This window comes from Spermophilus citellus (assembly GCF_964194105.1).
Source record: "Spermophilus citellus genome assembly, chromosome: 16".
Lineage (NCBI taxonomy): Eukaryota > Metazoa > Chordata > Mammalia > Rodentia > Sciuridae > Spermophilus > Spermophilus citellus.
The window spans coordinates 41,528,801-41,547,291 of record NC_138196.1 but is presented as its reverse complement, the minus strand read 5'-3'; positions in this window follow the sequence as shown (position 1 = coordinate 41,547,291).

Genomic DNA, 18,491 nt, shown 5'->3' with positions numbered 1-18,491 from the left:
AGGGGAACCAAATGGTTCCCCTGTCCACGCTTCTGGAGAGGATTCTTAAGGTTGACTTTTCTAGGCAAAAAAGGTTCTTAAACTGAAAGGTTTTTACCAGTTGGCAAAGACATCGGAGTTTATTTATTTTTAATTTTTTGGTTATATAACTGCAGTTTCTATTTTTATACTTTCTTTTCCATAAAAAGATAAAAAGTTGGCTAAATTTGGAGGGGACATAGTTTTGATTGGATCAGTCAACTCTCTGCTGTGAGAGCCTGGGCTGGGCACTAACTGTATCTCTTAGAGCCTTGCTCTCTTCCTCAATGGAGTAGAGACCACAGTACCATAGCCCTGAGACCCGTGTTTGAACTCAGGGCACTCAACCACTGAGCCATATCTCCAGCTCTATTTCGTATTTTATTTAGAGACAGGGTCTTACTGAGTTGCTTAACACCTTGCTTTTGCTGAGGTTGGCTTTGAATTCTTATTCTCCTGCCTCAGCCTCTTGAGCCACTGGGATTACATGAGTACACCACTGTGCCTCTTTCACAGAGCTGTTTTAAAGATGGTGGGCAGATATGCATGAAATAGTAATAATATTATTACACAATTATGAAAGGAGCTGATTAGTGCTCAGAGCAACCAGTTGTGCTGTTGTGTTTAGATTGACATCTGCTAAACATACATACCATATAGAGCAAGCTGTTAGAGAAGGCAATACCTCAAGGCCGGGATTTTCTGACTAATAGAAGAAACTATAGGGGCTGGGGATGTGGCTCAAGCGGTAGCATGCTCGCCTGGCATGCACAGGGTGCTGGGTTCGATCCTCATCACCACATAAAAATTAAAAAAAAAATAAAGATGTTGTGTCTGCCAAGAACTAAAAAATAAATATTAAAAAAAAAGAAGAACCTATAGAACCATATAATGATAAGTCAGCAGATGCATGGCTTTTACTTCAGAAAACAAATTCCAATTTCTTTAATCAGTATATATCATAGAACAAAAATTTTTTCAGTGTTTTATAACTGGGATCATGAGGTATTTTGTAGCTGAAAGTCATGTCTGTAGGAGTGAATGGGAACTAAGTTTTTACAGTGATTTACCTTGAAAAGCTTAGTCTTTCTCGATAAGTATAAAAAATGATACTTCCAGCATAAATATGAACTCAGATAAGATGACTGAGCACGGAGATAGCAAGGGCCAAGGACAGAGATTAAAACAGCATAGAAGAGAGGTTGGGGGCTGGGTATAGCTCAGTTGGTAGAGTGCTTGCCTTGCATGCACAATGCCATGGGCTCAATCCCCAGCACCACAAAACAAACAAACAAACAAAAATCAGCATAGTAGAGAGGATGGAATAAGCAAATAAACAACTATAATGAGAATAATGGGATTCAGGGTTTTTATTTATGTGTGTGTGTGCATGCATGTATGTTTTACTGTGGAAGATATAAATACGGGAGCAGGGAGATGAACCCTAAGATGTTGGATTGAAACTGATAATATCAGTGTGACTCCCAGTTTATATAGACAAAGACAGAAATAGTTATATGGAATTAGATAAAGACAGAAAGAGTTACATAGAGTATGTGTGCATCTTCTATTTCTGTTCATCAGAGAGCTCAGGGCTAGTCACTTTGCCTCACCCAAGTAACAAAAGGTATACTGGTTTCCAAACATTCTTTTTCACTAAAAGGAGTCAGTACTTCTTGGAGAACTGGTTAATTCCAAGGCTAGAACAAGGACAACATATGGTAAACTTGTAACATTGCCCAAGAAAGTAAGGAAATACTTAAAAATTAAATGGAAACATCTTAAAAGGATCCAGGAACTAGTTTGAAGGGAATCCCTTGGTCAAATCTAAGTCCATTTGATGGGGGCAGGGAAACTTGTCTTTGCAGTAAATGTTAATTATATAGAAAGAATGATGGATATAATAATAGTTGATTTGGGTAGACCTTACCAACTGATGCTAAAGCTTGTGGGTTGTGATTTCATAAGACCCTACGTATCAACATAGCTTCAGTGTGCTTCTGCACAAAATATCCATTGCATAGGGAATTAGGGAGACATTATACTAGAGACACTTGACAGACATACCAACGTGATTAGGTGATAAAAGTTGTTGTGGGCTGAATTGTGCCCCTCCAAATTTACAAATTGAAATCTTAATATAAGAGGGCCTTAAGATATTCTTCTTTTTCTTCTTTTTTAATTAATGCAATGCTAGAATTGAACCCAGGGTCTTGCATATACTAGGCAAGTACTCTACTATTAAGCTACATCTCCAGCCAGAGGATCTTTAAAGACATGAATCCATAGGATTCATGTCTTTAAGAAACATGTTAAAATATGATCATTAGGATAAAGCCAACTTCAATATAACTGCTGTCTTTATAAGAGGAAATTTGGACACAATATGCATATAGGGAAGACCATGTGAAGACACAAAGAAAAGATGGTCATCTACAAGCTAAAGAGAGAATACTCTTTCCCCACAAAATTCATAGACTTCTAGCTTCCAGGATTGTGAGAGCCTAAATCTCTGTCATTTAAGTCATCCAGTCTGTGGGACTTTGTTCTTCTGGCAGCCCCAGTTGTTATCACTTATGTTGAAATGGGATGACAGCATGTTCCCTCTGATGTGATGTGTCAAGAAAACCACGACAGAATTTCTGTGGTCCTTTAGCCAGCAATGAGTGATCTGAATCCGTTCATGATGAAACCCTGACAGATGTACATCAAGGGAAGTGTTCATAAGGGAAGGCTTGTAGTCATTAAAACTGTCAAGATGATCAAAGTCTAGGAATGTTCCAGATGGGAGGAGGCTAAAGTGACTTGAGAACTAGGTGCAATGTGATCTTGAAATGGTCTCTGAATCACAAAAGAAAGAGAAAGGTTGGAGAGGTTGCAAAATTTGAAAGAGGTCTGTGGGTTGAACGGATGGTAGGGTTGACTCCCTGATTGAAAGGGTTGTGTGAGAATTTGGGGGGAAAAGTACCCACCAAAGTATATGGAAATGATGGCACATCCTGTCTGAAGTTTGATGATTTGGGATAGACTAAAGTGTAATGAAAGACCAAAGATGAAAGATGGAGACCTGGGAGGGGGCGGGGCGGGGGGGGGGAGACAGGAAGTGGGGGAGGGAAAAAGGAAGATCAAGCTCAGGGGAATATGGGGAATTGGGGTGAAGTGAGTGTATGAATTCTTCATACTAATCCTGCAGCTTTTCTATATAATTACAATTGTTTCCAAATAAATTAAACTTATGAATGTATTTATAATTTAAGCAATATTATTTCACATCTATCCTATCTCTTAAGAGTCTTAGAGGGCTGGGGTTGTAGCTCAGTGGTAGAGTGCTCACCTCACATGTGGAAGGCACGGGGTTTGATCCTCAGCACCACATAAAAATAAAATTAAGGCATTGTGTCCACCTACAACTAAAAAAAAAATTTCAAAAAAATATTATAGATACATAGTGCTCCTCTGACTACAGGTTTTAAATATTCTTTCAATTTCTCTTCCTTTCCTGAATATCAGTTGTTTTGTAACAAATGTGAAATTTAGTAGTTTATTCTTGCTTTATTTTCACTGTGGTTGATCTTCTTATATATTCTGAATTTCTGTATTATGAAACAAAAATGAAAATTTTTGAGGCTCCCCAGATCTCTGAAGTCAAATCTTGGAATAAGAACCCGAAATCTAAATTCTTACACACACACTAAAATTTAAAAGATATCCTTTTAAGATTTCTATAGGGTCAAGCTTGGAGATTTTAATACTACTCCCAGAAATGCCTTCAAGATAAAGTTATATCATGAAATTCCCATTTTAAATCAAATTGATTTTCAACTGCTGAGAGTACTTGCTCAAACATTTTTACAGGACCCCAGTCTATCTGATAATTTCTGTTTAAATCACTTCACAGGTAGCTTAGTTGAGTTTAAAATTCTTGGAATGCAAACTTTCCCCTTAAAATGTTTTAAATATTATCCATTAACTGTTGGAATTTAGTATTTCAAAGGAATCTGAGGACAGTTTAGTTTTTGTTCTGTTTATAGAGCTCTAGTCTTTTTGTGCCTGGACACTTCTATAATCTTTTATCATTTTAATTTTTCAAATGTGTCAAGATGTGCATTAGTTTTGCCTGTTCTCATACTAAGAATCGTTTCAGCACAGGATGATTTTTTTCCATTGTACCTTTGATTATTGGCCCTATGGGTTCCATACCAGGTAACTTCAAGACTTCTCCCCTTTATCCATACTGTTCTGCATTTCCCCTGAAATGTACCCCTACCCTCTGCACCTGGAGATCCCCTCTTCTTTATTATATTTTGTCATGTTTTAATAAAACATTTCAATTTATAATTGCTTATACTGTTCAAAAACAAAACAGGATTGTGTAACTTTATTCTGTACATTTTTAAAATTGTGAAATGACTCATAAGCACAAGACTTTTAAAAACATGTAAGTATGTAAATAATAATAATAATAATAATAATAATAATAATAATAATAATATAAATAATTTTGTATCCATTATCTGGAATGTGAAATAGGCCTGGGTGCTTTAAAAGTCACCTCTGAGACTTTCCTTTACAGCCTTTTACAAATATATTTTTGGTTTAGGACTTTATGTATAAATCATATTGTTAGTTTTGAAAAATTGAGAGACAAATTCAAACTTCTCCCTAGCAGCAAGGGCAGGATTGTGCCCATTTGATGAAGACTCTAGATCATCTGAACAGCCTGAATCATATCTGGCTTCATCTTCCTTGATGTCTGACAGGAGCCCTTTGGAAGTCAGTGAGTGACATCGCAAGTGAGGTCTGGGAAACTTGGCACCTAGGGGCATCCAACCTAACTATGGAGTAGAGCTCCAGACCCCAGAAGCAAATTGATCAAATGGAGCGAGTTGCAGTGTTTTTTTTTTTTTCTTCTTCTTATTCTTAGCATGCTGTTTTGCCTTTGCCTCTTGAGTAATGGAGAGGGATGGAATGAGTATCTTCAGCTGACATGGCAACAGGATTTTAAAGGGAGAGTAGTGACATCATCAAGTCCCAGTCAAGACAAAGCAAGCACAGATCAAAGTCAAGCCAGAGTCACCAGACTTTGTGTTCCCCTGTTGAGACAGCAGTAGCATCAAGATCTTAATAATAATGACATTGAACATACCATTCTCTTGAGCTTGTGTTCACTAGAGAGTGATTTTACAGAAAAGGCTGAGGAGGATAACTTGCCATGGGTGTCTTCAAGTACAAACCTTGCTCAAATTGTGATGGTTCCAATTAACGATCATTCAGCTTTACAGTGGTGTAAAAATATAGTCATACAACCAGTTTGTTTTTACTTTCAGTACAGAAGTAATAAACTACATGAGATATTTAATAGTTGATGATAAAATAGGCTTTGTGTTAGATGATTTTGCCCAATCTAGGCTAATATATATGTTGTGAGCATGTCTAAGTTAAACTTGGTTAAACTATTATGTTTAGTAGGTTAAGTGCAATAAAAGTGGATTGTTGATTTATTTTATTTTCAACTGGCTTATAATTACATTAAGAGTCAAGGAACATATATGCCATCTTTGTGGATGGCCAGAGTTCCCCAGGGAAGAGTCTTTCAATGTTGTACCTGGAAGATAAAGGTCTAGCTGCTGCATTCTGGGGACCACGCTTCGGAGGAGCTTCAGAGGATGACTTCTTCTTTTTTTTTTTTTTTTAACATTTATTTTTTTTTTATTGATTATTTAAAGCATTACATAGCTCATGATATATCATCTTTCATACATTTGACTCAAATTGTGTTTTGAACTCCCATTTTCACCCCAAATACAGATTGCAGAATCACATCTGTTACATATTCACATTTTTACATAATGCCATATTAGTGACTGTTGTATTCTGCTACCTTTCCTATCCCCTACTATCCCCCCTCCCCTCCCCTCCCATCTTCCCTCTCTACCTCCCCTGCTGTTGTTCAATTCTCTCCCTTTTTTTCCCTCCCCCTTGCCCCTCATAACCTCTTATAATTTTATGTATCATTGAAGGTCTCCTACTATTTCCATGTGCTTTCCCTTCTCTCTCTGTTTCTCTCCCCCCATTCGTCTTTGCTTACTGTAGTCTTTTCCTCATGCTCTTCCTTCCTGTTCTGTTCTTAGTTGTTCTCTTTATATCAAAGCAGACATTTGGCATTTGTTTTTTAGGGCTTGGCTAGCTTCGCTTAGCATAATGTGCTCTAATGCCATCCATTTCCCTGCAAATTCTATGATTTTGTCATTTCTTAGTGCTGCATAATACTCCATTGTGTATAGATGCCACATTTTTTTATCCATTCATCTATTGAGGGGCATCTAGATTGGTTCCACAGTCTAGCTATTGTGAATTGTGCCGCTATAATCATTGATGACTTCTTAATCCCCCTCATGAGAATAAACATCCTGACATCTGCCATGGGGAGGGAGGGGCCAGGGCTCTAATTGCTTCTTTAGCTTTCACTTAGGTCTTCCTTATCTTAGCTTCCTCTCCTTTGGACTGCAGGACTAGATTTGTACTCTGGAATACCTAAAGCATGCCCAGGAATTCCACTCTTTGAAGATTGTGCTATGTAAACATGGCTGGTTCTCAGCCTTCACACTTGGCAACATAGGATTTTGTTTTCTCAAAATGACAGTTAAATGACTCACTACTGAAGGATCATTTGTTCAGGTTCCAAAATGCTATTGCTGTTGTCTTCTCTCCTATTGTAGTCCTTGTGGGTTTAGGTCTTAAAAAAAAAAAAAAAAAAAACTCCTATTTTTATAAGATTTGAGAAGGAGGAAAATTAAATGCTTAGGTTCAAACCACTACTTTAACCTGGAAGTTCAAAAACATCTATTTCTTTTGTAAGACTCAGTTTTGCTGCAAACATTCTTTTGATTCATCTGCCTTTTGCAGAATTAATCCTGCCCTTGAACAATTCCGAGTACAATGCACAACAAATTGGATCCTAATCTGTGTGCTTATGTATGCTTCTTTCCCCAGGAAAAGCAAGTGTCCTAAAACATCAAGAAAAAGTTTTATTCTAATTTTCTCTATAGTACTATCACAATGCATAGTAAAAATTCAATGTTTATTACATACAGAAACATATGATGGATGATAACCTTTTCAAAAGTTGAATGCTTATATAGATATACTTTCTAGTGACTAAAAATTTTAATATCTCTTTATCAATTGCTGTCTCCTCAAACATGCTGAAAACCTGTTAGCTCCTTCAGTAACACATGGAGCTATTTATGGACATCAAGTAGAGCAAGGTATGGACTGACTGCCCTCTGGTGGCAGATCAAGAAACTAACTTCTTAGACAACTTGACATATGGTGCTGTTAAACCAAAATGGAACATATCCCTCTATTTTCTTTTTTAAATTTTATTTATGTATTTATTTGTTCTAAATTTGTCATAGATGACAGCAGAATGCATTTCAATTCATAATACACATATGGAGAACAATTTTTCATTTCTCTGGTCATACATAGAGTTACACTATTCGTGTCTTCATACATGTACCTAGAGTAATGATGTCCATCTTATTCCACCATCTTTCCTACCCACTACCCCCTCCCTCCCCCTCCTTCCCCTTTGCCCTATACAAAGTTCCTCCATTTCTCCCACGCTCCCCAAATCCCCATTATGGATCAGCATCCACTTATCAGAGAAAACATTTGACCTTTGTTTTTTTTGGGGATTGGCTTACTTCACATAGCATGGTATTCTCCAACTCCATCCATTTACCTGCAAATGCCATGATTTTGTTATTTTTTGATGCTGAGGATATAGTTTAGTTGGTAGAGTGCTTGCTTCACATGCAGTAAGGCCCTGGGTTCAATACCCAGCACCATATTAAAAAATAAATAAAATAAAATAGTCCCTGGATATTCCTCTTTTTTTTAAGAGAGAGTGAGAGAGAGAGAGAGAGAGAGAGAGAGAGAGAGAGAGAGAGAGAGAGAGAGAGAGAGAGAGAATATTTCAATATATATTTTCTAGTTATCGGCGGACAGAACATCCCTGTTCTGTATGTGGTGCTGAGGATCAAACCCGGGCCGCAAGCATGCCAGGCGAGCGCGCCACCGCTTGAGCCACATCCCCAGCCCCGGATATTCCTCTATTTAAAAAATTTTCCCAATAGAGCATACATGGATTTTCTAATCACAGGAAAGCTATAATTTTCAAAATAAATTGATGAATTTCTAATATAAGACATTAGGAAGCTGAACAAAAATACAAATCTTTATATACATACAATAAAATATGTATGTTTTAAAAATACAATATATTTATAATGTTTGCTTTATCTATTTTACTTCTCAGTTGCACTTAGTTGACTTCTGATAACCCCCAAATGAATCACTTATAATGCAAATGGTAAATAAGTATCTGAAGTTTTATTATAATAGAGAAATAAAGAGTTCATTTTCTTTTGTGTACTAAAATCCCAAATTGATTTTCTTCCATTCAACTTCAAAACAAATCTGAATTTGTGTGTGTGTGTGTGTGTGTGTGTGTGTGTGCGCGCGCGCGTGCACGCGCGCACATGCGCGTACTAGGGATTAAACCAGGGGCACTCTACTACTCATCTACATCCCAGCCCTTTATTTTTTTATTTTGAGATAGGTTCCTGAGGCTGGCCTTGAACTTGTGATCCTCCTGCCTCAGCCTCCTGAGTTGCTGGGATTACAGGCGTGGGCCATCATGCTGGCTCAAATAACTCTTTAATATGTAGGTTTAAACAGGCCTGTTCAACAAATACCTATAAAAATGGGCATAACAAACTTTCCTGGATTGTATTCTTTTTTGTATGTGTGCCAGGGCGTTGTGTATGGCAGACAAGCACTCTACCAACTAAGCTATATCCCCAGCTCTCTGGGTTGTAGTCTTGGTGAAAAGGTCAAAGATTATTCCCACCTTCTCTGTGAGTGAGTTGTGTTCATCAGCAAGAGGACACTTTCCTGGAGCTGGGGATGTGGCTCAAGTGGTAGTTAGTGCACCTGCCTGGCGTGCATGAGGCACTGGGTTCGATCCTCAGCACCACACAAAAATAAAATAAAGATATTGTGTCCCCCTAAAACTAAGAAATATTTTTAAAAAAGAGGATACATTCCCATACTGTAAGTGAAATAGAGGGCACTGCTTGCTTTGTGATCAAGGTTAGACAGGACATGAGTTATACAAGGTCGCACAAATGTTTCCAAATGATTGTGTGATACCAAAAGGAAGAGAAAACTATTAGAACAAGAAATTGTTCAGCTTGCCAATTATATAGATAATAAGCATCTAAACTAAATAAAATAATTTAAACCTCCAAATTTTTATATAGAAAAAAGTTCATGTCAAGAAAATATAAGCGGGGCTGGGGATGTGGCTCAAGCGGTAGCGCGCTAGTCTGGCATGTGTGCGGCCCGGGTTCGATCCTCAGTACCACATACAAACAAAGATGTTGTGTCCGCCGAAAACTAAAAAAATAAATATTAAAAAAAAGAAAATATAAGCAAAATTGATATAATTAAATGGGATCCATGGAAGACAAGGATGGGAGAGACCCTCCTCCTGTCTCCTGCCCACCAGAGCAGAAACCACCTTCATGGCATGAATTAACCAGTGTGGGCCCAGTCTTTTCAGTTCCTGCCCAATCACAATTGGTTGTTTCTGTGAACCACTATTTATGTTTTTCGTTCTCTTCTTCCCCTTCTTCCAAATAAGCATTCTTATTGTGTTACCCTGCTACTCTATATCATGTATGTCAGACACAGATAACTTGTCTTTGGGGTTTTACGTGGCTAGACCAAAAACAGCCCTAGCTGAGCTTGATGGAGAGGACAGCACATCACCCAGAGGTCACAGACACTGTGCTGGGTACATCTACTGATCAGGATCTGGGATTGTCTCCACTGGGAAAGGGGTGTTTTATGTGCAGGAAGAAAGCTGTGCATGCATGTGTAGGGTGACCAGGATTATAGAAGAGATTATTCGTTGCCCTAATGTTTGATCTCTCCTTCCGTGGCAATGACTTTCAACTCTTCATAGTTAACTGTTCACAGAACTAAGACAACAACTTCTCCAGCTTTCTCTTCAACTAGTGTGTAGTTGTGTGTCTATTTTCCAACAGATGTTACATAAGCAGAAATAATATGCATGACTTTATGATATGACCTCAGCCCTTTCAATGTGTCCCTCTTGACACTGGCTGGAATGCCCATGGAACATGGAATTGTCTGAAGATGAGGATGAGGACAACATGCTAGGGATAGTGGCACAACAGGACAAAAGGAAATTAGGGCCTTGACATCTTTGCATTATAGGGCCAAGCTTTAACTGCAAAAGGAAACTGTCTTATTGATGCCACCATAGTTATAGATTTTTTCATGTATATCTATATCTATATATCTATATCTATATATCTATATCTATCTATCTATCTATATATATATATATATATATATATATATATATATATATATATATATATATCATGGGGAGCCGCCTCAGAAAACACTCTAAGTTTGAATTCAAACAAAAGAGAGCTATATTTACCTGGCCAGGCACTGTCCCCCACCTGTAGAGACTGATGATCTATGAGAGAACAGCAATTTCCTGGCCTGTGTCTTGGGAATTTAAGGACGAAAACCACAGCTCAGGGGCTGCTCTCAGGGTCTTTCAAGCAAGCAAGTTACAGAAGATAAAAAGAGCAGTTAGCTTAGCCTCATCTTGGGTCCAAACAAATGTTAGAATCCCGAGTTTCAGCTGAGTGGGGGTGATAATCTATTTCAAAGTCATGGTCACCATGACCACCACTATATCCTGAGTTGGATACATTCGGTGGGGTACAAAGTACGGAAAAACAATTTTTATAAGAAAACAGCCATGTAGTTCTCTCTTTCACAAGAGCAGTAACAGAAAAACTAAGATAAAGTCTAGAACAGCTAAGATGGAATCCCTTCGGCCACATTTTTTGTTCGTATAGCCATAGTGAGCGCATTCTCGCTGTCCCAGTACTAGTAACTTATTTGATGCTTGCAGTTATCTCATTTACTCATCATTTTACTACTGATATCTATAAGCCTTATGTCTACATGATCAAGCTAATACAAATATTCACAACTATATTGATTTAACCTTGTCTATATCTATATTAACCTACCAGCGTATTTATCTATAACTACACTGGCCTACTGACTTATCACTTTTTACTGTTCCATATCTTTTTCCTATGGCTTACATCCTATGTCTGACAGTTACATGATTTTATTACTATTACTTAGGCTTACTCCTGATGAACTTATCTATGAATTTATGTCCTACTGTTGCTTAGCTATGTTATCTTACCTTATTCCTATAATCTATAACCTATGTCTATGACTTATTGATCATCTATGTTAACTTGCCTTATACCTATAATCTATAATCCATGTCTATAATTTATTGATTATATTAATCAGTTCATACCACAACATATAGACAAATTTCTATTCTTAAAACAAATCAACAACAACAAAAAGAGATCCCACAAAGGTCAGAATCTAACAAAATCTGAGAGCTTGTGGGAAAAAGTATGGAGTAAGTAAAGTTTAATCTCCAGTCTAACAAGTGAAAGAAAGTAGGTAAGGCTCTGAAATATGAACTGGCTTAGCATATTGAGATACTAAAATAAGTTAATAATAGGAAGAGAAAGAAAAAAGGTAGTGTGTGCCAAATCAAGAAACATATGAATGGGATTGGAGCTGTGGCTCAGTGGTAGGGTGCTCATCTGGCATGCATGAGGCACTGGATTTGATCCTTAGCACTACATAAAAATAAAATAAAGGTATTGTGTTCATCTACAACTATATATATATATATATATATATATATATATATATATATACATACACACATATGTATAAATATATAAACACACACATACACACACTCACATATACATATTAAAAAAAAAAAAAAGAAACATAAGCATGACCCAGATCATTCTGAGGTTTGTAGGCAGGCATCAAGAGAGATGGGGAAGAGTCAAAAGTGATTCTCATATTTTTGGTGTGATCAATTGTGTGGATGGTAGAATCATTTATTGAGAAAAGAAACATCAGTGAAGTGACAGGTTTTGGGGAAACAATGTTTTCACTTTGGAATGTGTTGTGTTTGAGGTATTTGTGAGTATACAAATAGTTATTTGGGTCTAGTGTTCAGTGCTAAGTAAGATTAAGTTTCTCAGAATTAAAAAAAATGGAGTTGTTAGCAAGTGCATGGTAAAAAGTTTAGAGGAATGGATAAAAATCACTTGGGGCAGAAGTCTGTACAGAGGAAAAACTATAAGAGTATAGAAGAGGGCCTAAGACCCAGCCCTGAGAGAATTCTTGCATTAAGTGATTAAATGTGGGAAGGGGAATGGACCAGGGAGATTGAATAGGAATAACCAGAAAGAAAGGAAGCCAGGTAGTCGGGTTGTTACTGAGGCCTTTTTGGAGAGGAGATGATGAAAACAAGAAAAGGCTAGCCAGCCCTCCTCAGCCATCAGTTCCTTTGTGCCACCCCCACCAAGTCCCAGCGCTGGTGGATTATGATCTGTGCAGTTGTGTTACCGCTGTTGAGTCCTTGCTTCCCCAATGTTGAAGAATAACACCAGAGAAGCATGACGAAGCAAGGTCAGAGTAGAAATTAGAAGTTTATTAAAGGACAGCAGAAAAGACTTCTCCTGGAGGAAGAAGGGGACCCAAGAGGTGGAATCCTTGGAAGTGCCGTTGTCTCTCCATTTTATAGTTTTCGGTGATGGAATGTAGGTGGGAAGGCCTGAGGGGTTGGGACAAGGTGGGCCAAAGAAGTAATCTGGGCACTTCCACCATCTTCAAGTTTGCTGTTCATTAACATTTCTTTGGGATGGGCTTTGGCCTTGGGCTTTTTCCTGGATTTCATTAACATTCCAGGAGAGTTGCTCAACTTTTCCGGGAATTCATTCTCAACATGGCCTCCATTTAGATTTCACTCAATATTAGACCCAATTTACCTAACTACACTGACAACCTAATTTTAAATCTGGCTTCAGTTGGTCTGCAAAGTTGCTTCTTGCTAATGAGTAAGATAGGATAGGTAATGGGCCCTAATTAAGGTTGTTTTCAAAATGTAAAGTTATATCCATGAAAATAATTAAAAAAAAAAATTCCAAACATTTCAGCCAAGTCTTTGTCCTAGAATGGCAGGAAAATGAATGTGGGGGCAGACCCAAATGGAGGTTAGAGCAAACTTCAAACTCAAGGCTAAAAGGGCATAGATAATTAGAAGGTCATGGGCTGAACCAAACACATTGGTACTTTCCCAATAACTGTTTAGCATCAATTTTGACCAATAGCCTTGGTACTTTTCTAAGACCTAATCAGCATAGATTTTGATCAACGTCCCTACCCAGTAGCTATGTAAGTGCTAAACTAGTACAGTTAAGTGGGCAATCCCTATTGGGTCCCTTCGGGCCTCTGTGGATGTGTCTCTTTTCTTCTCACTTGAATATATCATATTCCTTCCTGTCTTGCCTTCTATTAGTGTCTGTGGATCTCATTCTTTGAATTTGTGAGACAAGAACCTGGAAAGAAATCTGCGGTGAGCTGCTGGATCTGCTGTGACACTGGAGGGCATAGCCCACCATTAAGAGCTACAACACACCACACACCACCTGATCCTAGTGAAGAATCCATCCTTGCCTGCTGTGACCCTCAGAGCTGACACCTGCAGCTATCCCCCGCTGTGATTAGCTGCTAATGCTAAAACAGGCTTTCTCAACTGCAGAGGCTGCAGCTTACACAGATCCCATTTCCAGCAGAAGCAGAGAATCTAGTTTTATCTCAAATTCCAGTTTCACTAAGGGATTAAAGATAAAGCCCTGAGCAGGGTAGCTGCCTGTTCAGCAACAAACGGAAGTGATTAGCAATCCTTCTTATGATGACTGTGGCTCATTGCCTTCTCCCTAGTTCACATCACAAGACACTCCAAAACACATGAGCTCACAGGTGAGCATAACCTGGCACCTATGGAAGAACAAAGAGACTCTGCCTTGCAGACAGCTACTGAAGTACGCGTACCAACTGAGTCAGACTCATTAGAGCATATGAATCAAGAATTTAAGGGGAAAAAAACATGATGAATATACTTCAAGAGATAAAGGAAAATATTAGAAATATAACTGAAAATTAAAAATCATTAAAAATTGGAAATAGAAGATATGAAAAATTCTGATGAAAGAAATAGTATTTGGCCTCAAAAAGGTAGATGTTCTGATGCAAAGACACTGGCAGCCATGACAAACACCTGTTGCAGAGGCGCCCTAGTTAAAATTTCAGAGTTAAAAAAAATCTACAAAAGATTTCAATGGTTTTCTGTGAGACTCTTATTGGCTACTCAATCTGACAGGTTCATCCTACTAAATGCAAACATCATTCTTTCAAAGTGTGGCTATCTCGATTTCTTTCAAATCCCACTTTTGTCTTTGTTTTTTAACACCAGCCTAATGACTGCTTTCCTCATGTGACTAAATTCCTGAAGAAAATTAACTAAAGGTCTTAGAGTTATTTTTTGACTAAATAAAAGAGGTGGGAAGAAAAATGACAGATTCAGCTTAAAAAGAAGAGATTTGTAAAATCAGATTGTGGAACTAGGAGATGGTAGGAGAAGATAAAAATAGAAGAACAAAGTGGGATTAAATATAAATATATTTATGTATATATATATATATATATATATATATATATATATATTCTACACACACGCACATACACACACACACACACACACACACACACACACACACACAAATACACATGTGGCACCAGGCAGCAATGGGAAAATGGCATAGAAACAAATGTCATTCTCCTCTGCAAAGGTCACAAATCTAATTTGCCAATCCTGTTATCTCAGAATACACAGATTTATTGAAAGGGTAAAGTTTCTAAGCTGCAAAGCCTGAGTTAAAAAGTAAAGGACTAGGTATTGTAAAGTTTCTGAACTGCACACAGAACCTGAAATTCCTGAGGCAGTTAAGACAATGCCCAGTACTGACCACTTAGTTGTTTAATAACCTAGGACCCTGTGCAGTTTGGCACATAGGCATTCAGGGCCCAAACCAATCAGTTTGAATGTATCCCCTCCTTAGGAATGACCAATCACCCCCGCCCGACCTATTCCCGCCAATGAATGTGCTAATCATGTATGAGAGTTGTTGTTCAATTTTCCCGCGCCTCATGATGATTTGTTCTGATGTATCAAAGCCCCCGCCCTCCCCAAAAAGTGTACTTAAGCACTGCTTAACCTCTGCTCTGGGCTCTGGGCTCTGGGCTCTGGGCTCTGGGCTGCTCTCCCTTCTTGAGTGAGCACGGAGCCCCAGCATGCTGGATTCTCAATAAATCCCCTTTTGCTGATTGCATGAGCCAGTCTCTTGGTGGTCTCTTCCTCCGACGTTCGCTGGACCCTTACATTATCACTAACTATGATGAATCCAGAGATGTGACAGATCAATGAGAGGCAGGTGCATTTTCCACTGGAGGGAAATCAGAGAAGAGCTGATTTAGAATACAAGTTCCTAAATTTCTCCTTTAGGCTATGCCATAAGGAAGCATCCTTAGCTGTCCAACTGAGGCACATATTTGCTTAAGGAGGAGGTGCTAGTGTTACTGGGATTTCTCCTTCAGTGTTCGGGGGCAAGTTACAGTACTCAACATGTTAAAAAATTCAGGTCTCCTGCAGACTGATCCATCCTACACTCACAGGAAAGTACTGGACATTGTGATATTTCCTGAACAGTCCAGGCATCTTTCCAGCTCAGGGCTTTTTCACCTGCTGTTCCTTCTGTCTGGACTTTTCTTCTAGATATTCTCACAGTTTGTTCCCTTACTTCTTCAGGTCTTTGCTTAAGTGGCACATCACTGGAGAGGTTTTCCATAACTATTCTATTCAAAATGTCAACTTCCCTTCATGCATGGGCACCCCCCACTCCCCTTCCCTGTTTATTTTTCTCCCTATTATAACCATTTCATTTCTTTCTTTCTTCTTTCGTTTTGTTAATTGTCTGTATTCCACTTCTTAAATGTAAACTCCATTAGGGCAAAGAGTTGTGGTTGTTCTGTTCACTGCTCATTCCTGGCTCAGAGAAGGTGCTCAAAATGTATTTGTTGAATGAATGAAGCATTCCTGTGGATCCAAGCAGTAGTACTAAGGCCTAAAACCAACATTTTTAGCATAGATTAGTAGTCAATGGTGAATCTTCTTTAACTAAAAGTTGAGACATATGTCACATATCAAACCAAAATGTTTAGCTACAACATTAGTGCTTATTAATGTATATGTAATACGGATCCTGATCTTGTTCAGGGCAGTTATTCTTCCTTCTCTGAGAAAAAAGATATTTTCCAGGGAAGATAGCATTTCCCCTAGCTTCTCTGTAATTGTACATTAGGGCTCCAAAGTGTTATTATCTAAAGTGAAGGTGAATAAATTTGTCCCCAGAAAACGGAACAGGTGTTGTGTCTTTTTATAATTTATGTACTTTAGTTTATAAATACAAAGGTTAAGTCTGTGGTTATAAGGTAAACAATGACAACAGAAACCATAAGAAAATTATTTGAGGAGACACCTTGTGATACATTTCTAACTGTGTCTCTCTTTACCGGGAAATCATATGTCCTCACCACTGCCATGAAACTTGAAGTGACCCTGTATTTCTCAACTATTTTTTCAAGAATGCTGAGTAACAAACCACCCAATGGCTTACAACAACAAACTTTTTTTTTTTTTTCCTCAGAGATCTGCAGGTCAGCTGTGTCGGGGAAGAAAGGTTCCAACCTTTCTAGGGCTCCTGCAAGGTCTGAAATAAAAACTGATAAAGACAAATTAACAGAAGAAAATGTGATATTTATTTAGTCAAATTTTTTACATGTCATAAGAGGGAGACTTCAGAAGTGAAGATCTGAAGATCAAGAAAATCTGTTATTTTTAATGCTTAGATTGGGCAAAGAATGGACAGCTATATAAAAATGTGACTGGACAAAAAGAGTATGACTTAACTGTAACGGACTAAATGGGGAAACTCAGAAAAGCCTGTCCAGATCCTTCTAGGACTCTGGGCAGCTTGTCTTCCTTCTAGGAAGAGGGTAGAGCCCCCAGAATGAGTGCCTTATGACCCACTATCAGACAAGATAGATAGGTCAGAGGATTTCTTTATGGCCAGCTTGTACACAGAAAGGTGGGGTTCATTATTTCTAGGTTTTATGGCTGGTTTGGTGGGTAGCTGGGTTCTAGTTTCTTTACTTGCGAGGGCAGAGAAAGAGAAGCAGAAGAAAGGACTTGAGAAAGATATTTCTTCTGAGCTACTTTCTGTTATTTCCAAGCATTCCACATGCCAAGCACTGTACTCTGGCCTATCATTTTGGGAGCCTCACCAGCTGGGACAGCTTTATTTCAGGATGTGGATTTCCTGGGCTTATGGTCCAAAAAAGTCTTTGTATCACCCTGCTGGTGAAATTAAAATATCTTTATATTTTATATATTTTATTTTTACTTTAGTATAAAATTCCAGGTTGACAGGGTTCTTTTGTTTATTTTAAAGATTTGGGGTTTTTACTATTATCATTTTCTTTTGACTTGCATGATTTCTAATGAAAAGTCTATGAAAATTATGATTCCTTTGCATGTAATTAATTTCCTTTTGTCTCCTCTGGTTCCTTTTAAAATTTTCTTTCTATTTTTTACCAATGTCTTTATGATATGCCAGGGTATAGTTTCTTTTATGTCTATCCTATTTGGGCTTCTTTGACTTTCTTGGATCTGTAGTTTATAGATTTCATCAAATTTGGGACACTTTTGTTCATTATTTCTTTGATTTTTTTTTTTTTTTTGGTTCATCCCCATTTCCTTTCTGGGGCTGCAATTATGTATATGTTAGGCTTCTCTATATTGTGCCATAAGTTACTGAGGTTCTATTCATTCTTTTTTCAGTCTTTTTCCTTGTGTGGGTCATTTTGAATTGTTTTTATTGCTGTTTTCAAATTCATTAATTTTTTTTGCGCCGCCTAATGTGCTACTGATCCATCGAGAGAAATTTTTATCTCTGATATTGTATTTCCCATTTCCAGGTTTTTGTTTGTTTGTTTGGAAGCACTAGAGAGTGAACCCAGGGTCGCTTTTCAGTGTTCAGTCACACCCCCAGTCCTTTTTATTCTGAGAGACAGGTCTCACTAAATTGCCCAGTCTGGCTAGAACTTGCAATCTTCCCACCTCAGCCTAGTAGTTGAGATTACAAGCAGTGCTACCATACTTGGCTCCAGAAAATTCTATTTGCTTCTTTTTAAGTCTCTCTGATTTCTCAATCATATTTTCTTTTAAATCCTTGAGAATATTTAGCACATTTACAATACACGTTTAAAGCCTTTCTCTGTTAATGCCATCACTATTATCACTTCTGTATGTGCTTCTGTTGATTGTATGAGATATTTTC